This window comes from Petaurus breviceps, unplaced genomic scaffold, assembly GCF_028583685.1.
Source record: "Petaurus breviceps papuanus isolate PSGF00001 unplaced genomic scaffold, PetGlider_PUasm1.0 90702, whole genome shotgun sequence".
NCBI classification, from domain to species: Eukaryota; Metazoa; Chordata; class Mammalia; order Diprotodontia; family Petauridae; genus Petaurus; species Petaurus breviceps.
In genome coordinates this window covers 5,916,525-5,940,293 of record NW_027187317.1, presented here as the reverse complement: position 1 = coordinate 5,940,293, position 23,769 = coordinate 5,916,525, and positions in this window count along the sequence as shown.

The window sequence follows — 23,769 nt, the reverse complement described above, 5'->3', positions numbered from 1 at the left end:
ATAGGGAACACTCTACATGGATCATTAGTGGATCAGGGATAAGGCTCCTGTGTATAGGGAACACTCTACATGGATCATTAGTGGATCATGGATAAGGCTCATGTGTATAGGGAACACTCAGTAAGGACCCACAAAGGTAAAGGCAATCCATGCCCCTCAGAAACTACAGTACCATCTGATGATATTATTTTGCTATTCTTCCTGGGCCTGCTTCACAATGGGGATGAAAATTCTTCCAGGTACACTGCTACTCTGGTCCTCACTGCTGTTGAATGTATGGTTGTCTGATGGTTGTTAGTCTGCGGGTTTCTAAGGTGACTTCTAGTTATGTATGTAGCCTATGCTGGGTGATGTTACCTACATCCAGCTTCTGAATTTATTCTTTGTGGCTATCAACCAGCCATCTGAACTCTAATTTAATTAGGCATTAGTTCACAAAGAATGGTCTGGGGATACCCATGGGTCTCCAAGATCCTTTCAGAGGGTCTACAACAAGGTCAAAACTAGTTTCATAATAATACTAACATGTTTTAATTTCTTATGTGATAAATAACAGTTGATATAACCCACATAAACCTTTCCTTGGGAAAGGGGTCCTCAAAAATTTTTTAAGAATATAAAGGGAGCCTGAGACTGAAAGTTGGAGAATCTTTGTTAGAGGATGTAGTGGATAGAAGCTCTCTCTAAAAGAATAGACTCATAGTTCTTCAGTCTTGGCAGCAGTGTATGATCCAGGTTGAGATTACTAAATACCATGGATAATCCAGAAAATGTATAATTACCATATGGATAATTTGGAATTTGATTCTATCTTTTCGACTTTCTGTTTTCCCAAGAGAATTTTAGAAATTTTCATAACTTATGAAAGACTAATTTTTTTAATGCAAATGCTGAATGGAAAAACAGAAAAGTTATGTTAAGTCTCATCATAAGGATATAACATCATAACAACGGGCTTTTAAAATGATTTCATTGTACTGGAATTCCATTGTATTAAATATTGCTCGATATAAATGTAATATCAACTAGACCCTGGACATCTCTTGAACTCACAGAGATTTTCATGGGACTTGAGCTGTAATCTTATTAACACTCATTTATGACGTAATGGAATTTAGGGACATCAGAGGATTCCCAAACATACTAATGGCATTAATAAAATAGATCATATTAAGTACAATCTCGTGTCTTATCAATGTAGTTGGGTTGTCCTAAGAACCATCCAGCTGCCACAATTTAGGATGTTCATAAGGAATGACCACCATAGCTCTCCAGACCAGTTTAAGCCAAGCTGTGACTTGTGAAGACAGACCTGGCTCAACCTTCCTATACAGAAACAGGCAGAATTCATGGACTGCTACATGAGGTTCTCAATAGCTACTTTCATTGTCCCACTAGCTATTAGACCAGTAAATAATGCTCCACTCTTTTCTTCCTCTGTCAGCCAACTATATCTGGTTGTGAGTTACTGAAGTACAGTGTTTTTTTTCTTCCTCAAAGTTGTTTCATAGGAAAGTAAAATAAAATAAAAATCCCCAAATGGAAAAGAAAAAAAAATTGCCCAACTGGCCTGTTGCAGTTTAACATGTGTTTTGATAAATCCTTTTTGACTGAGGTTCTACTTTTCCCTCATGAGCCGAACATTCAAATGATGGGTCTCTAGGATAGAAAACGGAGAGCTGCAGTGATAAAATATCAAAGATTAAAAGCCCATTTTATTTTAGTCTTTTGAAATCCACTTTAACTCATTAGTCTTTTATTTTATATCTTTCTCCAAAATTGCCTGGTGCCTGATCATTTCAAGGAGAAAACAAAAAGCTTCTTGGCATCTCATCTGAAGCCAAATTATTAGGTAGATTTACATCCTCCCATAATGTTGGCTTAGAGATACGTATATCTCCCATCAAGCTCATATAACCTTCGCTCAGATTTAAACTACAGGTAATCAATTCCATGGTGTTGGAAAGAGACCCCACCTATTTCTTTGAAGGGACTAGAACAAACAAATGTTTGGCCGACCACAGCTGTATTAATAAACATGAGAAAGCAATAGCTAGTGTTATTCTACTGAAATGAATGAATGAATGAATGAATAAATAAATAGACTCTAAGCACTTTATTCTTCTCACATAATTTCTTCTCAGTGACATTATTGAACAGGCTGTTGAAAACAAACATCGTTAAATGAGAAAAGAAGAGCGGCAGCCTCTCCAATTCCCCACTGCAACATTTTCCAATGACGAATGCTCCCTAAATGGATTTAGCTTTTTTGAAAAGAAGTCAGAGAGAAATTTGATGTGGCCCCCTGACCCCTGGTAAGCACATGTATCTTCACCTGTCACATAACACACTAGTACTCGCTTACTTTTCAGCAAAGACTATTGATTTTGCTTATTGGCTGCAGGCGAGTCCATGAAGAACAAATTACAAAGTCAGAGGTCCACAGTTAGCAATTGCTTGCATGATAACAGGGGACTTAGCACTGTTCCAACCGTGCACCTAATGCATCCTCACAAATGGAAGGATGGGGGGCAGGGAGGGAAGTCAAGAGGGAAACTGGTCTGATGTTTCCACAGATTACAGAAGAGGATGAGACGAGAGGAAATGGGATTAAATTGGAGACATGAGAGGGGTTTATTAGAGATAGCAAAGAATTTCTTGAGGTAGACCTGGGGCTTGGGGTAGCTGGGGGAGATGGTTCCCTCTTTGGGGGTCTTCTAAAGCTAGAGATACCATTGCCTGAGGTGGTTGAAATGAGATTCTGAAATGAGGCGGGTGCACTAGATAAGTTCTTTAGGTGCCTTCTAGATATGAGATCCTTTGATTTCTACTAGAGACTGGAAGGCAAGATAAGGTGTGTCATCAAAGCCTGGGTATTTAGTCTTAAAAACAAATAGGAAAGAAAGTGGGCCACAATGATTTCCAAGACTTCTCTTCTTGTCATTGACTACTCATTTCCTTTTATTACTGGCCATCTTAAATGACATAGAACTAACGAATAATGTAGGCATCTGAATTGTTCTCCAGCTACTTGAAAACTCTTTCCATATGGAATTTTTAAAGACCACTGTCCAAACTTCCTTACTGCTTCTCTCCATAGTCTTGACAAGTAGAAGAAAATGAAGAGCACTCGAAACCATAGACACTGGAAAGTTCTGGCTGAGAGTTCAGATTTTAAATCCAGAAGAGACTGTCTTGGAATCCCTAGATCATGACACTAAGGATTAAAGCAAAGAGACACATGGCAGTTTTAAAAAAAGACTTGTCATAGAACTAATGAATCATTTTCATAACATGTATATTCTCTCAGAGGGCAAATGTTAAGTACACCAGTCATGTACTGCAAATTTGGGGCTTTTGACAGACATGGAGAAATAGAGTAGAGTTACTCAGTCCTTTCGTATGGCTTAATCAGGAAAATAAATATTTGAGACATCTATCTGAAAGTTAATACTATTATGTTGGTTTTGCAGATGACCTTTTGTGTGTATGTGTGTGTGTGTGTGTGGTGTGTGTGTGTGTGTGTGTGTGTGTGTGTGTGGTGCACACCTAGGATTTCATCAGTAACACCTCTTCATCCAGGCAGATGGAAAGCTCTCAGGCAGCTTAGTCTTAAAGAATTGTCTGGGGTCACTTAGAGCTTAAATGACTTGTCAAGAGTCACACAACTCCTATGTGACAGAGAATTCTTGAACCTAGGCTTTCCTCACTCTATGACAAACCCTCAGAGCCATTAGTCCAGGGGTGGGGCACCTATGGCCTTGAAACCACACATAGCCCTCTAGGTCCTCAAGGGTGGCCCTCTGACCGATCAATTCAGTCAAATCCACAAACTGGATTCAAAGGACCACTCTTGAGGATCTAGAGGGCCACGTGTGACCTCGAGGCTGTAGGTTCCCCACCCCTGCCATCTATTTAGTTTCTCAGATGACCAAATATGTCAGACCATTTGTCAGTTCTATATCATATCAAATATACAAACATTTAAGCACTGTGCTAAGTTCTGGTGATAAAAAAAAGATAAAAACCCTAACCTGGCTTGTAAAGACCTCACAGTCTGGGTTACTCCATTTAGGGTGTAAGTACAAAACCCTTGTCCTGTAGCACAAAAATGACGATTTTGTTTAGCTTCTCCACTCATCGGCTGAACCTGACAGTCATTTAGGAGATTTGAAGGGATGCCATGCTATGGAGACAGAGGCACAAGCCTGAAATAGCTGCCCTGTAAGGAAAACTTCTAAATATACCTCTCCCCACACGACATGGGGCTCTTACAAATATTATTGTGCATTATCATCAGTTTGACGGAACTGCTGAGCTAGGTTGCTGTTTTAAGTGAAAACTAAATAAAATCTTGGTCACTTTATTTTCAATGACACCACAGAGACTCCTGGTTAAACTTCCTCTGGAGATCTTTTTCAAGGAATGTTTGGCTATGCAAATCACTTGCTCAAATGGTTTCTGATCTAGAAGCTGACAAGAGAATTGCATGTACTTGGAATGAAAGAGAAATGCTTTTGACAAGTCCGGCTTGGAGAACAAGGTGTGAAGGCCAGCATTAGAAAGGGGATCTGCTGTCCACTTTTTAAGTCCTAGGAGCCCTATTGGATTTCAGGCAGGGAAAAGTCTCAGGCATCAGAGCCAAACTTTGTTCCCTCCCATGATGAGGTGGTTTATATATTTATTTATTTTCTTACCAGACTCCTTTGGAGGCCCACAGCCCTTTTAGCACATAGGCTTTTTTTCCCCTCTTTTTTCTTTTTTTTCTTGTGGTGTCAGATGGATGGAACAAGTTTGTCATCATTTGTAGCTAGTAGTAGCTGTGAACTGGTACTTGGGGAGGGAGGGGAAAATAGGAAGAGGTGGGAGGGAGGGAGGAGGAGTCAGTATGTTTATGCTCCTCCACAAAGATTGCTGTTGCTAATTCTACTGTGGAATATGTAGAGCATCTGGAGAGGGAATTCAGTAAAGTGTGGCCAAAATAGCACTCGCTTTATGCCCTAGCTTCTGGCAGCCGTTTAAGACAGCACTGAGACAGATCATATGACCCCAGCCCTTGCAAGACCTCATCACTTTTCATGGGAGAACTGGAAAGTGCTGATCCTGAAGCGTTTATGCTGATGGAACACAGATAAAAATCTGCAGGTGTAACTTTTTAAAAATTTAGTACGTGAAGCATAAAAAATATATATCAGTACCTCTATACATCACCCAGATCCAAATGCAACACAGAGTCCCATGGATGAAAAAAATTCCCTCAGTTGCAGCCCACCCTCTGAAAGACCACAAGATTGAAGCCCTGTAGACATCACTTTTCTTTTTGTATTTCTCAAAGAAAAACAGGGTGCAGTATGTAATGGTAATAGATGACATTTATGATGTTTCCTGTTTTATGGAGCACAACAAAGAACCCAGTGGTAGAGGCAGTCTGAGTACGGATGTCTCTATTTTACAGATGAGGAAATAGAGGCTCAGAGAAACTAACAGGCTTAGATCACAGGTTGTAGATTTATCACTGTAAGGTTCCTCAGAGATCATCTATTACAACTCCATCATTTTATAGATGAGAAAACTAAGGCCCAGGGTCACATAGGTCAAAAGGACAGAATGGAGGTTTCAAGCATCAGTCTTTTGACTTTAGGTCTAGTGCTCTTTTCATTGTACCATATGACCTCCAGGCACTGTGACCTCTAGCCCAAGGTTACACTAGTAAATGGCAAAACCAGGGCTCTAAACTAGGTCTTCCGACTCCCAAGTTTAATGCTCCTTTTAATGTCCTCACACTGTATTCTTGAGGTCTTATTCTATGGAATGTATGACAGTACCACAACACCATTTGTGTGTATGTTGTTTTTGTTGTTAGTCATTTTGGTCATGTCTCATTCTTCATGATCCCATTTGGGGTTTTCTTGGCAAAGTTGCTGGAGTGGTTTTCCATTTCCTTCTCCAGATGTGTGTGTGTTCATGTGTATGTGTGTGTATACATATACACATAGATGTGTGTGTGTATGTGTATGTAGGGGCAGTCAGAGAACAGAAGTATGGAACTTTGGAAGCTATTTGTTGGACCTGGAAAAAGTCATGTTGATTTCCTGAAACATAGTCCATTTACTCTGTACATATCTTGTATATGCCATATAAATTTTGAGATTCTTTATCCCAGCTCCCACTCCCACTGACAAGTAGGGTACCCAGAACTTGGCTAGTTATATCTACCCTCAGGGGTATAGGGAATTGCTGAGGGGTTGTAGAAGTGTCTTTCTTTATGCCACTGTGAACTTGAATGCCCATTGGTATTTTTCTTCCTAAGACTATCATGTTGAGTCGTTCAGCATTAAATATCTTTTAGAAAGGGTTATTTACTAAGGATGGATAGTGGGAACGGTTAATACAAAGCATCCTCCCCCAATTTTGTGAGATATTCTCCCACAAGTACATACAGAGTTCAAAGCAATGTTGACTCAAGCTTAGAGAATACATGTGGCAAAGAGATAATTCAGAACTTCTGGTCACTTGGAATCCTTTTCTTCTATTTGTAGGGTACTCAAAGATTTCCCCTTAAGCATAGTGAATCTGTGTCCAGTCTCTCCTAGGCTTCTAAAGCAGATACAGATACTGCCACTAGCACCTGCTTTCCTGGGGAACAACATGATGATACTGATGAGAAAATGGGAAATTCAAAATCCTCCAGACTCTTTAAAGCTCCACTTTCCTTTCCAACCCTTTTTTTCTTCAGGGGTTTCTGGAATGCTCTTTCTTCAATTTCTGGAATTTTAAAATTCCACTTAGCTCAATACTTTTATACAGGATCCAGTGGGAATGATGAAATCTCTCAACCAATTAGAACAGACTTTTTGTTTGGTACCATTCCATTTTATCAAATGACTGACAAAGAATTTTCATATTTAGTCAAAAACCTATTATTGCAACTGATTGGGCATTTTATAATTTACTTTAAATAGAATTGGGTTGAGCAAATTACTAGCCCTCACTCTTACATTTTAAAGTATATAGTTACTAACATATTTTCTCCTCCATTATAATGTGAACTCCTTGAGGGCAGGGAGAATGTTTTTGCCTTCTCTATCTCCAATCCATGTTGACTGACTAGTGGTATTAATATATTCTGTCATTAGACATCAGAGCACATGTGGAAGTCCTTTCAGAACTTGATGGTTGGGGAACTTACTCAGAGCTGTAACTAGAGTACATTGCTACCAGGATACTGAAATATCGAAGACTTTACCTCCCAGGGTGTCGAAATCTAGAGACGACATGCCATTGACAGTACTTATAGTCCTACAATTTAGAAGCATTTAACACCTAGTTAGCAAGAATAATTAGTAATAAAAGGAAGTTACCAGACATCATGTTTCCTTCCTCCAGCCTAGGCCGAACCTGCTCTCTTTTAACCCTGCTCAACTGAATTTGCCTTAGAAAGTTGATTTGAAGGCACATTTTGGACCACTTGCCCAACTACAAAAATGGTTACATTTGGCTCTGTCTCCATCAGGAAGACAAGTTCCTTGGCACTGGCCTCTTCATATAGCATGAATTGATTAACCACGTGTGAAAATCATTTTTGTTACTTTATAATCATACCTAGAACTTGTTCTGAAATTCTTAGTGCAGGTACAAAAAATACATGCATTCAGTGTTCCAAAAACTCATGTGTAAGACAGTTGTTTAGAACTCAGAATGCATTTTTTTTTCACCCTGAGAAAATATGGCAGTTAGATTCTCAGACAGGCCCACAAAAGGCTATTAAACCAAGAATGTAGCTGAAACACCCTACTCTTGCAACAAAAATAGTTAAAATAATGTTTTTAAAAAAACTAAACCAAAGCAGAAAGAAAGAATAAAATGAATACAATTTTTTATCTTTAATATGGCGTTCAAGGAAAACCAGATTTAATTAGATGAAGCCTAGTTTACCTCAGTTTCCTCATCTGTAAAGTGAACTGGAGAAGGAAAAGGCAAACTGCTCCACTATTTTTGCCAAGAAAATCCCAAATGGAGTCACAAAGAGTTGGACACAACTCAACAATAACAAAAACAACAACAACAACAACAACAAAGAGATGCAGATAGAAATTTGTGGAGATTCTGAAAGGAATTTTTCGACTCTTTTGAGACTTTACAGGACAATGGCCCATATTTCATCTTTTTTCATGTTTGATCACTTCAGCATTTTTTTACTCTGATACATGTGCTTTGATGGCATTATCTTTTAGTTCCTAGGCACACAGTTAGGGTTATTTGGGGCTCATGAGGAAAATGGAGAGGGGGAAAAGAGGAAGAAGATGAGGGAAATGTAAAAGGGGAGAGAAAGGGAGAGGGGGAGAGAGAGAAAGAAGGACAGGAAAAGGGACAGGGTTGGAGAAAGAGAATAGGAGGGTCAGGGAAGAAGAGGGAGAGAAGAGAGATAAACGTTTTCTTGAGATCACTAGACTAGAATTGAAAGTGAGAAGAAAGGAAATGAAGTCGTATATGAATGAGTAAAAAAACTTTCAACTGCATTGGATGTGATAGAAGAAGAAAAGGTGAGGATATGACAAATGTGCACAAATATCTTGTACAGGGAAGGAAGTTGAAGGGATAGACATTAGGTTATTCAGTTCTTGATGCTCAGGCACCAAAGTCCCATAATAGGAGCCTGCTTGCTTAGATCTCCTTGATAGTATCATAATTATTGCTTGATACCTCATTAGAACAATGTTAATAACAATTATACAATTTATTCAGTGCTTTTAAAGTTTCCCAACTAACTCCAGTGGAGTCATGGTCATGCTTGGCAGCTAAGTGGCCCAGTGGATAAATGTTGGACTTCCTGTAGTCAGGAAGACCTGAGTTGAAATCCTCCCTTAGAAACTTACTACTTGGGGGAAGCTAGGCAGTGCAGTGAATAGAGAACCGACCCTGGAGGCAGGAGGACCTGAGTTCAAATTCGGTCTCAGACACTTGATCACACTTACTAGCTGTGTGATGTTGGGCAAGTCACTTAACCCCAATTGCCTTGCATTCCCCCCTCAAAAAAAAGAGAAGCTTACAAACTTGGTTGCCTGTATCAAATTTCTTACCTGTGCTTCAATGTCCTAATCTCTAAAATGAAAGGGTTGTATGTGATGGTCTTTTAGTTCTAAATCATTGATCACATGAAATCTCCTTTATGTATTTTATCCCATTTGTGCTTCACAATGACTCTGTGAGGTAAGTACTACAGCTATTAGCAACTCCATTCTACAGATGAGAAAACTAAGGCTCAAACCTGTTCATTGTGATTATTTGGAATGGGGGGGATAAAAGTATGTCCCTCCCTAATATGGCTTCTACTAAAACAACAGGTCTCAGAAAAGGGTGGAAAGCAATGGTTTATATGGCAGATTGAGGCTATGGGTCTTGCTAAGTGGGATTGGACTTCCTTGCTTCAAAAACTGACCTTTCTTTAAAAAGAGTCACTCCCTTATTGTTTCAGTCCTGTCTGACTCTTTGTGACCTCATTTGAGGTTTTCTTGGCAGGGATACTGGAGTGGTTTGCCATTTCCTTCTCCAATATAATTTTGTTGTTGTTCAGTCTTGTTCAACTCCTTGTAACTCCATTTAGGGCGTTCTTGGCAAAGATACTGGAGTGGTTTGCCATTTACTTCTCCATCTCATTTTATAAATGAGGAAACTGAGGCAATTAGGGTTAAATGACTTTCACAGGGTCACACAGTTAATAAGTGTCTGAGGCCAGATTTGAACTCAGGAAGATGAGTTTTCCTTACTCCAGGCCCAGTGCTCTATTTACTACACCACTTAACTACCCTACTGATTCCCTGTTGACCTCCAAGTCTATCCTGGAACTCTGAACATAAAAGTTGGGGATGTTCCTCCATTCCCCAGAGGCAGCTAACACCAAACTGTAGCCCTAACAGGGCCCAGGACCTGTATTGATTTGTATTCTAGTTCTGTCCTCTTTCTAGGAAGGCTGGCATATTATATCTTTAAGGCGACTGTTAAGATTTATATGCACTGCTTGAAGAGGTCCCTTCTGCTGGTTTAACCTGTTTGTCCTGAGCCAAAAATTTTCTTGAAAATTCAGGCTTGTAAACTCCTTTTCCTTAGATGTCGGTAGGTAGAACAATGAACCTTGAGTTAGGAAGATGAGTTTAAATCGGGCCACAGAAACTTGCTAGTTGTGTGACTCTTGGCAAGTTACTTAACCTTTGCCTGCCTCAGTTTCCTAATCTGCAAAATGAGGATAATAGTAAGTAGCACCTACCTTGCAGAATTGTTGTGAGGATCAAAGGAGTATTTGTAAAGTACTTAGCATGGTGCTTGAACCATAGTAGGTGCTTTATAAATGATATATATATATATATATGTATATATATGTATATATATAAATTATTTATAAATGATAACTCCTTTTGCCTTCCCTGAACAAGGTTGTTTCTTTGTGGAATTCCATTTCCTTAACTGGCTTGCTACTAAGCAACTTATTATCAAGGCTGTACCCTAAATACCTATAAAACAAATGATTCTCTCCTAAGGATGTTGAAACAGAAACTGAGCCCTCTCAGATTTAGGATTTGTGGAATTACAGGCTACCAGCCATACAACAACCAAATGAAGTTGATTGCTTATTGACTATTCCCCGTCTTGTGATCTTGGGAAGAAACATATTCTACTACAGTGTTCTATACACCTTTGCTTAAAAGGACCTGAGATTTTGCAGCTGGTAAGGGGGAAGCAAATTGTGCCTGGAAACCCTTTTCCAGACAGTGTTGTGGACAGTGTGCAGTATGTAATGGGGGGTGTCAGGGGGAACATGAATTACTTGAGGGCACAGTGTGCAACTATCAGTTCATACTTATGAGACTCTTCCAAGTAAGGTTTTAGATTTTGAGGAGTGCCTATAGACATACTTTTCTGTTCTCTTTCATATTGGTGACTAAGTCATCAATTTTTTCTCATGTGATTGTTTTGAATCTCAAGATTTTTCATGTGATCCTTTGGGACAAAAGTAGTAATTCTCACAATTTCTTAGTTCCTTTTGTGTGAACAGCAACTCACTTTGACCTTTGGATTGGAGCCTGGACATTAGGAAAGGAAAGTCATAGGTTTACAAGAGAAAGTAAGAGACACTGATGTCTCCTTCGAGGAGCAGGGGAAAGTTGTCCATCCTTCTCCCACCCCCTGCCTTTAGCTCCAGGGTAAATACTATAATGCCCAATGGAGCCAGAAGGGAAGAATCTGGCTGATAATATCTAAACCAAGAACATCCAACTCAAATAATCCAAAGCACTGAAGTGTTTAGGGGCATCTTTAAACTTGTTATTTCTTCTATGTGTCTAGTCCATCAAGAAAGAAAAGTGAGGTAAAAACTAGGGTTTTTCAAATAAAAAAAATATGACCTAAGGACACAGCATACTTTGTGCTCAATAAGACATTTCCAGAAACAGAAATTTTCTACCTTCAGGGATTCCAATTTGATTCAATTCAGCTATTTCTTCAATTCAGTGGTCAAAATGTATTCATACCCACCTGAGATTTTTATTAGTGCTTTTCTGCTATCTGAACTCTTCTCCAACCTGTGAATAATGCTTGTAGCTTTATTGATACTAAAGAAAAACGAGCTTTCTTTTAAGTAGTTGTTTGAAAAGCAATTTTTTCCGAGAAACAGGTTTCTTCTCCCAACTCTTAAAACAGTTCTATTACCCTAGTCATTTTATCCCATTCTGCAACACAAAAATAGGTGGTAGCAGTACAGATCTTGACCCCCCTTTAGATCTTGAGGGTTTGTGTGTGTGTGTGACTGGTGGCAAACCCTCAGAAGATGGGTTCAAGGTGGTATGAACTGCCTCCCTGACCGCTCATCCAGTAAGACATATCCCCCTCTTTCTGAGATCTTTGCCCCAAACAGAGATCAATTATCTCAGTTTGGGAAGATCAACATTCCTTTAACTGGGCTGGTCTCCTGCTTAGACCATGGTTTCTGGCAAGAATGTTCTCCACTTGTTTCGTCAGCTCCTTCATCAAGGCCATATTCATCTCTTTACCCTATGCTCAGGGCAACTAATCAATAGGTAATATTAACTTTCCCGGAGAGACAACTGTGACAGTCGGTCCTGAGAGATTTCTGTGATGTTACTCATTTCCCCATCAGTCCTGGGTGCTCTAGTCTTCCCTGACACAACCTCCTTAGAGTTGATGAGTCTCATAAAGGAACTGCCAAGACTTCCATTCCATTAACCTGCTTTTGGCACGTGCTGCTAAGATACTTGTTACTAAGGCTGGACTCTAAGTACCCATAAGCAAATCATGCTGTCCTAAGGACGCTGAAACAGAAATTGAGCCCTATGAACTTTAAGCTATGGGGAACCACATGCTACCAGCCACACAGCAACTGAGTAAAGTTGTTCTCCTGTAATCTTGGAGACAATATTCTCCCTCTTCAAAGCAAAACCTTCACTTAGTTGAAGCAAGTGTTCTCTGGGGTTCATCAGTAAGGAACACTGATTTTACCTGGGTATTGTGTAATTTGTATAATGGCATCCATTTTCTACAAGCTTTTATTAAGTGCTTACTCTGTGCTAAGCCCTGTGGATAGAAAGGGTAAAAAGATTTTCCCTGCCCTCATGGGCTTATAATCCAGTGGAAGACACAACATGCCAACAGTTATGTATATACAGGATAGATGGAAGATAATATGGGAAAGAAGGCACTAGTAGGGGGTCTCATTTGAAGGAGGCCTGGGAAACCAGCAGACAGAGATGAAGAGGGAAAGCATTACAAATATGGAGGACAGTAAAGCCAGTCTCAAATGCTATAGATACCAAATGTTTCTTATTGTTTGCCTGGTATTCAAGGCCCTCCAACAATTTGATATCACCCTTCTGTAGAACCTATATCACACCATTCCCCTCCTCATATGCTACACTCCTTACTAATAAGACTGCTATGACCCTTGAATTCACCCTCAATAAATCACTAACAAACATTCATTAATCACCCTCTACAATCCTAACACCATGCTAGACATTAGGAATTTATACATACATACATACATATTTATATATGAAATCTCTCTGAAGGCAGAGATGATTATACTCTCTCTATATCATATATGGAGTATAATCTCTATACAGTGTACTATATACAGTATAATATAGTCTATATATAGTATAATCATTTCTCTCTATAATATACTATGTATAGTGTACTATATGTAGCATATTAATATATGTATATATTATAATCATCTCTGCCCTCAGAGAGATTACCAAAATTCTACTGGAATATAAGCTTCTGCCTCTATATCTTTGCTAATTCTATTTCATATAAATATAATAACCTTCCTCCTCTTCTTTGCCTGTTGAATTCCTACCTACCCTTGAAAGTCTAACTAAAAAAGCCATTGCCTTGATAAAGCCTGCGTCTTCCTTTGGTAATGACTCTTTGATGACCTTTTGCCTTAAGCTTCATCCATAATTTGGTCAGTCAGTGAACAAACATTAATTAAGCACCTATTATATACCAGGCACTGTGCTAAGGGCCTGGAATACAAAGAAAGGTGAGAGATAGTCTCTGTCCTCAAGGAGCTTGTGATCTAATGAGAAAGACAGCATACAAATAACTGTACAAACAAGCTATGTACAGGATATATTGGAGACCCTCACCAAGACGGTCTAGAGAGGGGACTAGAATTAAGAGGGATCAGGAATGACTTTTAGTAGAAGGTGGGATGTCAGGAAGGATTTGAAGGAAATTTAGTTTTGAACTTCGCTGATGTGTTCACTATTGGGAATTAAAGTTACCTGTAATATTCTTTCTTCTAGCAACCTGTGTTTGTGTCTATCCCCTCCTCCCACTTAAACTATAAGCCCCTTGAGGGCAGAGGCATTTCTTATTAACAGCATGCTCCCTGCCCTCATTTATATAGCAATATAAATTATCATTTAAATGTTGAACAATATATTATGAAGCACTTGACTTAGCATTTATTCTTTGGGAGAACTCTGTGAGCTAATTATTGCAGGTATTATTATAGTTATTCTACTGATGAGGCACAGAGGAGATGGATTTGAACCCAGGGCTCACATGACTCAAGGACCAGCACTCTACCCCAACACAAAATACAGTGATCTGTGCTGAGTTTGTACTGAATGGATGGATAGCAGTACTTATGAGAACTATCATTTCCCTGGCTTAAACTAGTGTCTACTAGCTCCTGTAATTATTGGATATATACTTTACATTTACTAATCTGTGTATGAGTTGACCCTCTCCTGTGCCCATTCTATTAGAATGTAACTCTTCAGTGGTGGGGATTGGTTGCCTTTTTTTTCATGTATCCATCCCCCATCATCTAGGACAGTGTCTGACACAAAGCAAAGACTTAATAAGTGCTTGTTGAATGAATGAATGAATGAAACAAAGGACTCGCCAAATTGACAATCTTGTTTTCCACCTTTTTGTGGTACTCCTCCCCAATCTGAGCTGCAAACATCAATCAGCCCTTGTTAGAGAGAAGCTCTTTTTTCATTAAGGCAAGATAATACCATGGAGAGGCCCTCCATACTGCTCTGACAAATCTCTGACAAGAGTCACAGTTAGGTCTGCGGCGTGAGCTTGTTTGAAGGACACGCTGATATAGTTGAGATGGCCTTCCTACATGTTCCTCTTGCCCAGCTATTGGACCCTTAATAATATGAATTCATAAAGCTGGAAGCCAGCTAGGTAATATTAGAATCTAGACCAGTCATATTCCCAAGGGCTAGACTTCTACATCTTAGCTCCTCAGACTTCCAAGCTTTCAAATGGGGATAAGATTGCTGAGTGGAGAGACAAGTTGTTTAGGGAAAATACAATGACTTTACTAACCCAGAGTTAAGACTGTATCTCTGGGGATTCTGGATCCTGGTTCTCTGTGCTTTGAAACTCCTATAAACATCAAACACTTATGTGAAGATTTACAAAAAATCATTCAAAAACATTTGTTATTGTTGTTTGGTTGTTTCAGTCATGTGCAACTCTTTGTGACACCCATTTTGGGTTTTCTTGGCAAAGATAATGGAGTAGTTTGTCATTTCCTTCTCTAGCTCATGTGATGGATGAGGAAACTGAGGTAACCAGGAGTAAGTGATTTGCCCAGGGTCACACACAGCTAGTAAGTGTCTGAGGCCAGATTGGAACTCAGGAAAAAGAGTCTTTCTGACTTCAAACACAGCACTCTATCCATTACACCATCTAACTGCCCCTCACAAATGTATATTTTACTCTATATTATGCCAAGCACATTGGTATTTAGTAATATTTGAATTTTTGAACTTTCTCCTAGATATTTGGTGGTCACAAGACTGCAAATAGAGTGTTGGAATAAATATAGAGGTTATCTAGTCCAACCCTCCAATTTTACAAATGAAGAAATTGAGGTACAAGAAATTTAAATGATTTGCCCTACATTATGAAGATAAGAGTCGAAACTCGAACTCAGTTCCCCCCACTCCAGTTCTCTCTCTCTCTTTTTTTGGGGGGGGGTGCAATTCGGGTTAAATGACTTGCCCAAGGTCACACAGCTAGTTTTTTGTGTTAAGTGTCTGAGGCTGGATTTGAACTTAGGTCCTCCTGGCTCCAAGGCCGTTGCTCTATTCACTGCACCACCTAGCCGCCCCTCCAGTTCTCTTTTAATTTTACTTTGCTGAAGTCTTCATTGAAATGGCTTTGACCCTGGGCTCTGAACCCTGAAATCTCAACTTTTTTGGAATCAGCAAATTCTCTAAAATGTGATATACATGTGGAGAGGTGGGGAGGGAGTATCTTACCCACTGAGCTAGGGTTTTCTTTCTTGTTGTAATTATATGAAAATCACTAAATCTGACTTGATGTAGCTGAGTTGATTAACTATTCTGCCCTGCTATGATTGTGGCCCCAAATCTGCAAGTCACCCACTGATGCCCTATTGTCCTGGCACTGACCTCCAGCCTTGCTTTTCCTCCTTTTCTCTCTATCATGCACTTCATATGACAAGTGTACTTTTCCTGGGGGTATTTATTGGCAAGGAAAAAATCATACTCATAGAAATAGCCAAAGTTACTCAGGTCATCCAAAGGGCAGCTAAGATTTCTATCCAATCATCGGACTGAATGGCCCACAAGCTTTCTGACCTCTCCTGACTAATTAACATTGGCCCAGACTGACTGTCCTGTCCCGGTGGTCCCTGAGGCCCCAGAGCTACAGCATCCCACAATCTTTTCAAAGACAATGACATCTTTCTTCCCAGAGGCAGGTGCTTGACGCCCACTCCTTGTTGGTGGGCGAGTCTCTGGAGTTCATTTATTTAAGCTGCAACTCCAGGTTTACCTTTAGTCAATCAGGAAGCCTCTTGATCAATGGTGGGTTTTTGACGCTCCAGTCACACCTGCCCCCTTAATCATTAAATAATGTCAAGTTCCATTCCCAGGGGGAGGATAACACATCAGCCTCGTTATATTTTCCCTTTTTCTCCCTTTCAATTCAATTCAACCTAACAAGTATTATAAAAATAATAATATTTATATAGCTCTTCAAAGTCTGTACATTGCTTTACAAATATATCGTTTTATCCTCACAACTCCCCTAGGAGGTAGGTGCTATTATTATCCCTATAGGAAATGAAACAAAGAGAAGTTAAGTGACTTTCCCAGGGTCGTACAGCTAGAAAGTAGTTGCAGCAAGATTCAAACTCAGATCTTCCAGCTACTTACTCTACTATGGTACATAACATCCTTCATTGATTGACTAACTACTGTTTGAAAGGCACCTATGCTAAGGGACTGGGGGAACAGGGAATACATTATGACAGTTTTCAGCTTAAGAATGAGCAGGTTTTGTGGAACGATGTATGGTGCTAATTCTACATCCACTTTAAGCCCGAGTTTGGGTCTCGGTAATAGATACCAGTGTCGGCTCCAGCTTCTATTATCCATCTGGGGTAGTCTGCTAGCAGACTTAGGCTGCAGAGGTAAGTCCAGAACACGTTTACAGATGCTTCCTAAGGTCCCTGTGTTATTTTTGGCTCAGGAGTGAGCTGCTACATAAATAGTTTTTGATGAATTGATAGTGTTGCCCAAACCAACCAACCACAAAGCACCCTTGGGGAGGGGGAGTTAGAAGGAAAGGAGAGGAAAAAGGAAAGGAGGGAGGGAGGAAGTGAGTGGGAGGGAGAAAGGGAAGAAGGAAAGTAGGGGTGGAAGGATGGAGGGAGGAAAAAGGGTAAGGAAAGAGGGAGGAAAGAAGAGAAGGGAGGGAAAAAGAAAGAGGGAAGGAGGAAGGGGGGAAGAAGGGTAAGGAAAGGAGGGAATGAAGAAAGGAGGAAGGAAAAGAGGAATGAGAGAGGGAGGAAGGGAAGGACAGAGGAAAGAAAAAAGGAGAGAAGGATGTTAAAAGGGGAGGTAGGGAGGGAGGAAAGAAGGAGGGGAGGGAGCAAGGAAGGAAGGAAGGGAACAAGGAAGGAAGGAAGGGAACATAGGGAATGGTCTTTGTTTATTACAATTGCCAGGCTAAAGTTCCTTCCAAGGTTGCTCCAGACAATTCATTTAGTGCAGTGACGATTATGCACAATATCGAATACTCCATTTTTACGCCATTTTCCCTCTCTGCCACCTGACTCACTGCCTCTTCAGCAGCTGATTTGACTTGCTTTGCAGTTCTTATCTGGGAGGCACCCCTTCCTTCTGCAGTTTGCTGCTTTCTTGTGACTTCACAGGAGAAATTATTCTTCCAAGGTGACCAGATTGGTAGAATGAAAAAAAAAAACTGGCTATAAAGTAATGAGGCTAATTCTACAACCACCCAGAAGAGTAGTTTGGTTATTTTAGGTTATTTTATATAGATGTAAAGTACCATCTTCTATATAGGTCTCCCCCAGCTCCCCAGCCCCTGAAGCACAGAATAATAGAATTTTAGATTTTCCATATAATTTAGCCTAACCCCTCATTTTATTAATAATGATAATGGGTAACTGTCAGGGTCCATTGCTAGGACTAAAGGGGCTTTACAGACTCATTAGACTAGCCAGTCAGTGCTGAAAGCAATAGGCCCTTTTATTCAGCACATTTAAAACAAGTTAAGAGAAGCGGCATAATGAATTATGGGGTGGTGTAATGGAGGGAGAGTCAGTCTCAGAGCCAAGAGGATCTGGGTTCATATTCCACCTCAGACACATTCTAGGCAAGTCACTTAATGTCTCAGTGTCTTAAGACTGTATAAATTGATGCCCATTTGTATTGATATTGATAGCTGGAGTTCTCCTTACTGGAAGTTCCCCAAACCAATAGAATCAAAGATCCAGTTGCTCACAAAGTAGACTCTCATGTAATTAAACTGGAGACAATGTGTGTGTGTGTGTGTGTGTGTGTGTGTGTGTGTGTGTGTGTGTGTGTGTGTGTACAGGGGCTAGGGAAGGGGGATTGGAAGTCCCACTTCCTGTGAGGGAGTGACTGGGGGGTGCTGGCTGAACTGGATCAGACTGCAAGACTGGGAGATCCGGCTGGCAAGGGGGAAGGTCAGCCATCACATGAGGAGTGGAAGGGGTCAGAAGAGGAGATACCTCTATTACAGCCCTGGGGGTAGGGCCTGAGGCCTGAGTGGGGGGAGAGAGAGACAGAGACAGAGAGAGAGAGAGAGAGAGAGAGAGAGAGAGACAGAGAGAGAGAGAGAGAGAGAGAGAGAGAGAGAGAGAGACAGAGAGAGAGAGAGAGAGAGAGAGAGAGAGAGAGAGAGAGAGACAGAGAGAGAGAGAGAGAGACAGAGACAGAGAGAGAGAGACAGACAGAGAGAGACAGAGACAGAGAGGAACATGTGTGTAAATAGGGTTAGTAAAGGAAGGTTACTTGGGGTACTTAGCCCACTGATCCTCAGTTCTGAGACTGGGGTTGCCACCTTCACAGAAACTCTCCTGGGGCTGGGACACCTTGAAAGCATGCCTAGGAGGGTGGGGAAGGGATACTCTGAGGGATGTTGCCTAGGCAAGAGGAGGAAGTCCATAATCTTGAGATAGGCTGTTCCTAGGACTTGGGACATGGTGAGCTCTCCCTGGTATTCCTGTTGCAAGGCAGTTTATTCAGCTTGGTCAAGGCAGCCAGGTATTTAACAAAAAAGGGAGAGATTCTGTAAAAGTGAATGTGATCTGTTTCCCTCCCCAGAAGTCACAGGCAAGTGAGGTACCAAAAAGCTAGGAAAATGCAACCTTCTAGCCTGGAATAGAAAATTCTAGATATAGGGTTTCCAAAAGGAAAGTAGGAAGAAAATGAACATTTTTCAAGCACCAAACTGTACTAAGCACTTTACAAATATTTTCTCATTTAATCTTCACAATAATTTTAGGTGCTGTTGTGTAATCCCCATCTTACAGATGAGGAAACTGAGGCAGGTAGAGGTAAGTGACTTGTCCAGAGTCACACAGCTAGTAAGTATCAGACTAGAATTGAACTCAGGTCTTCCTGATTTCAGGGGCAGCCCTCTACCTACTATGCTACCTACCTGTACCCAGAGAAGGGTCATGGCAACAAGGAGAGGTAATTGGTGGAGAATAGAATCTTTCTTGGACAAAGAAAATGTAGGCTAGAAAAAATCAGACTAGAACAATGATACATCAGGGAACTTTAAGGTTTGCAAAGCACTTTCCATATGTTATCTCATTTAATTTTTGCAACAACCCTATGAAGGTAAACAATATGGGAGTTTTTAATCTTCCTTTTACAGATAAGGAAGCTGAAGTTAGAAGAGGCTAAATAATTAGCCCTTGGCCACCTGGTTGATAACTATTAGAGCCAGGATTCAAAGCAAGGTCCCCCCTTACATCTACTTTAGTACTTTGATGCTATGTTGATCTCTAGATGAAAAAAAAAACTGAGGTTGAGAGACTTCAGGGCAAGTGACTTGTCCAGGGTCATACAACTAACAATGATAACACCAGAATTAGATGTTAGATGTGCTGCCTTATAGTGGGATCACTGACTGAAAGTTAAAAGGGATTTCAGGGGCCCAGCTAGGTCCAAGACTCTTCTTTAAAGTGAATATATTTATTTATTTTGCCTTTTTTTTAAGGGGGTAGGGCAGGGCAGTTGGAGTTTAAGTGACTTGCCCAAGATCACACAGCTAGTAAGTGTTAAGTGTCTGAGGCTGGATTCGAACTCAGGTCCTCCTGACTCCAGGACTGATGCTCTATTCTCTGCGCCACCTAGCCTCCCCCAACGTGGATGTATTTAAACAATCATTTGGTCTGTGACCTTGTGAAGACGATGGCAGGTCTGCTCACTCTGGGTAGAGGGAAGGGGCCTTGAGGCCAGGAAGTTTTATCTCTGACTCATTGAGGTTGTATAACTCTGGGTAAGTAGTTTAACTTCCTCAGTGCCCCAGGCATCTCTCTGAGAGGTACTTTCTTCACCTGAGAGTTCCCTATATCAATGAAATAACAGATTGAGTCCCTAACTCCTATCCCTGGCCACTGCAAGACACAGATAATCCATGCAAAGATTGAATTGAAAAAAAAATTTATTTTAATTGAATAATTGCACAAGCCATTGCCTCTCTTTTACATAGGGAAGGCATTTGGGGTCTTGCTACTGATCTAAGGGGACAATTTGCTGTTCCATAAAATGACTTCTTGAGACACTAGAATGTTTTGTTCTAAAAACATTATAGAAGGGAAAAGCTTAGCATCCAGTATCCCAGCCTTTTCAGCAAAATCCAGTGCCCAGTAAGGATTGACTTCCTGTTTAGATCATGAAAAGCAGCTCCGCTTGGGAGAGCAGTTGTCTGAGTTTGGGGCCCAGAGGCTTTGTCCATGGCATCCATTTGTGGTATTGATTGAGGAGCTTATTTGGACAGTGATGTACTTAGGGAACCAGTCCTGCGTCCTGTCCTAACGCACTCTAGGGTGATGCCATGTCTGGTTCCTGCCCAAAAGTGCCTAATGTAACATGACTCATCAGAAAAGGAACATGACACATCGAAAATAAATTCTCATGACGAGTGAATTAGGCAGCAAATTAAGGCAAGTACATTGTATTATTCATGTCTAGATAATATTCATGGATAATTCAGGATCCCCAAATCTCTAGAGATGAGGCTTCTAAGGCAAATACACAGTTTCTGTGGACTTTGCGAAATCAAACCAGATTGTGCTGCATGATACATTTTCATAAAAATACTTGAAACTTGTATTTTATAAATAGGCCCAGAAGCCAGAGACATTTTTAGTACTTAGAGCAGAACTCCAAGCTCTATACTTTATCCCATATCAGGGATTATTCATATAAGAAATCTCTATTTCAGAAGAAACTTCAGAAGTTTCCTTTCCTATTTACCTACTCATTTTCTCTGGAGAAAAGTCTTTAGTACTTCCCCACCCACATTCTGTTCCTCTAACAAAGGAGTCCCTGAAGAGTAGACAGATCTAAGATTCTGCCCCTCGATTTCTGATGTTTTTGAGTAAATCTTAGAACATTTGGTGACAAAAAGAAGCTGTAGGTACAAATTTCTTATTTATTTGAACTTTTTCTATTTCCAATTAATTCAGCAGAGATTAGGTGCCTACCACACATAAAGAACCACATAACAATTTCTTGCATTTATGATTTCCTTTGACTCACAAAGTTCCCCATGTAATGAACACATTCCTTTCATTCCTACAATTTATACCATAATATCCCATAATGCGCAATATTTTCTAGAAATTCTCTTAAAACATATCCCATTGTTTGCTCTGAAATTAGGTATAAAGCTGTGAAAAGTGCTTAGTCACTTTAGAAATGTGTTCTTCAAAAGAGTTCCATAGACATGGGCTCCCACACAAGGTACTAATTCAGCAATGCTTTCAGGCTTAGAATAATTTAACAGTGATGAAAGAAACCATATCTGGAATATAATATTGAGTTCTGGCCATCACATTTTAGGAAGAAATTGATAGATTGAAGAACATTCAGAGAAATATAACCAAGGTGGTGAAGGTTGCCTTTAGACCATGTCATATGAGAAGCTGAGGTTGTTTTAGTATGGAAAAGAGAAGACTTTGTACTATTTATTTGTGTTTCTTTTTTTTAACTTCTAAAATTGTTTTTTGTCTTTTACTAATAGAATGGCTAATAGGGAGTTGATAACTAAGATAAATAAGCAGAAGGTCAGGGAGCACCTAGGTGCCCTGTAAGAGTTCTAGTCAGTTGCCCAAATGACCTATATCTTTGAGCACTGTGGCAAGGTAGGTGGTGTGGTGGATAAAACACCAGACTTGGAGTCAGGAAGAACAGAGTTCAAATCCTGTGTCAGACCCTTCTAGCTTTTTGACTCTGAGCAAGTCACTTACTCTTCCTTAGACTCAATTTCCTCATCTGTCAAATGGGGATAATAATAGCCCATATTTCAGAGAGTTGTGAGGATCAAATGATATCAGATATGCAAATTACTTTGTGAACCTTAAAATGCTAAATAAATATTAGCTATTTTCACTAATGATATTGATAAATGAACCATTGTCCTCAGTCTTTGAAAGTTATAAGAGGGGGAAGTTATAAGAGGGGGAAGTATCACAAAATAGGAGATGGGCAGAGATTAATCCCAATTTTACAGGAAGAAAAGTGAAGTCTATAAACTATAGACCAGTGATCTTCACTCCAATTTCCTGGAAAGAATATGAGAACCTGTTACTCAATGGACAATTTATTATTAGAAAAGAGTGGTTATCATCAATAGCCAGTATGACTTTAGTCAGGTCAGATTATGTAATTTTAGCTTAATGTCTCTTTTTTGAAAGGGTTACTGTCTTAGTAGATCAGATGAAAACGTTAGTTACAGCTTACTTCAATTTTAGCAAAGCAGCTACCACTCTTATGTTATTATGGAAAAGGTTTAGAGTTGTTGATGAGATGATGATACCTTTAGGTAGATAGATATTGACCTGGCTAACATAATGGATTCAAAGGGTATTGGTTTGATGCTAAATTGGAAGGAGGTTCTTAGTAGAATATCTTATCTTAGTGCTTTCATTCCTGTAATATATTTTTATACATGTTTAATATATTTTTATCAGTGACTTGGAGGGATACATAGCATGTTGAACTAGAATTAAGAGAGAGGTAAGGTGACATATTGGATGACAGAGAGCAGGTTAAATCTAAGTAAATGAAATTGAATAAACATAAATGTAAAGTCTTCATTTGGTTTAAAAAATCAGCTTTACAGATAGTATTGGGGTGGGAAAGGCTCAGTAACAATTCATCATCTCAACCACATCTTTTAATCTTTTCCATAACCACATGAAACTGGTAAATGCTTTACCAAAACTTAAGTAAACGGCAATGAACCCCTTTCCTTTGATCTACCAAGACACTTGTTACATCACACTAGCAGTTCATTTGAGAAAAGATATGGGGGTTGTAATAGAATGTAAATCTGAATGAAAGTGTCATGTAACAACCAAGAAAGATAATACAATCATAGGCTGTCTTAACAGAAACACTTTACTCCCCACCAGGTACTCTTTGAGCTAGTGACACTAGTCTTCTAGTTTTTCTATGAACAAGTGATGCCATCTGTCCTGTCTGGGAATTTTCTTTGGTTGTGCCCCATGCCTGGAACGCTCTCCCTCCTTAACTATACCTGGCTTCCCTGGCTTCCTTTAAGTCCTAACTAAAATCCCATCTTTTACAGAAAGGCTTTCCCAATCACTCAATTCTAATGCCTTCTCTTTTTTATTTCTTATTTATCCTCTCTCTCTCTCTCTCTCTCTCTCTCTCTCTCTCTCTC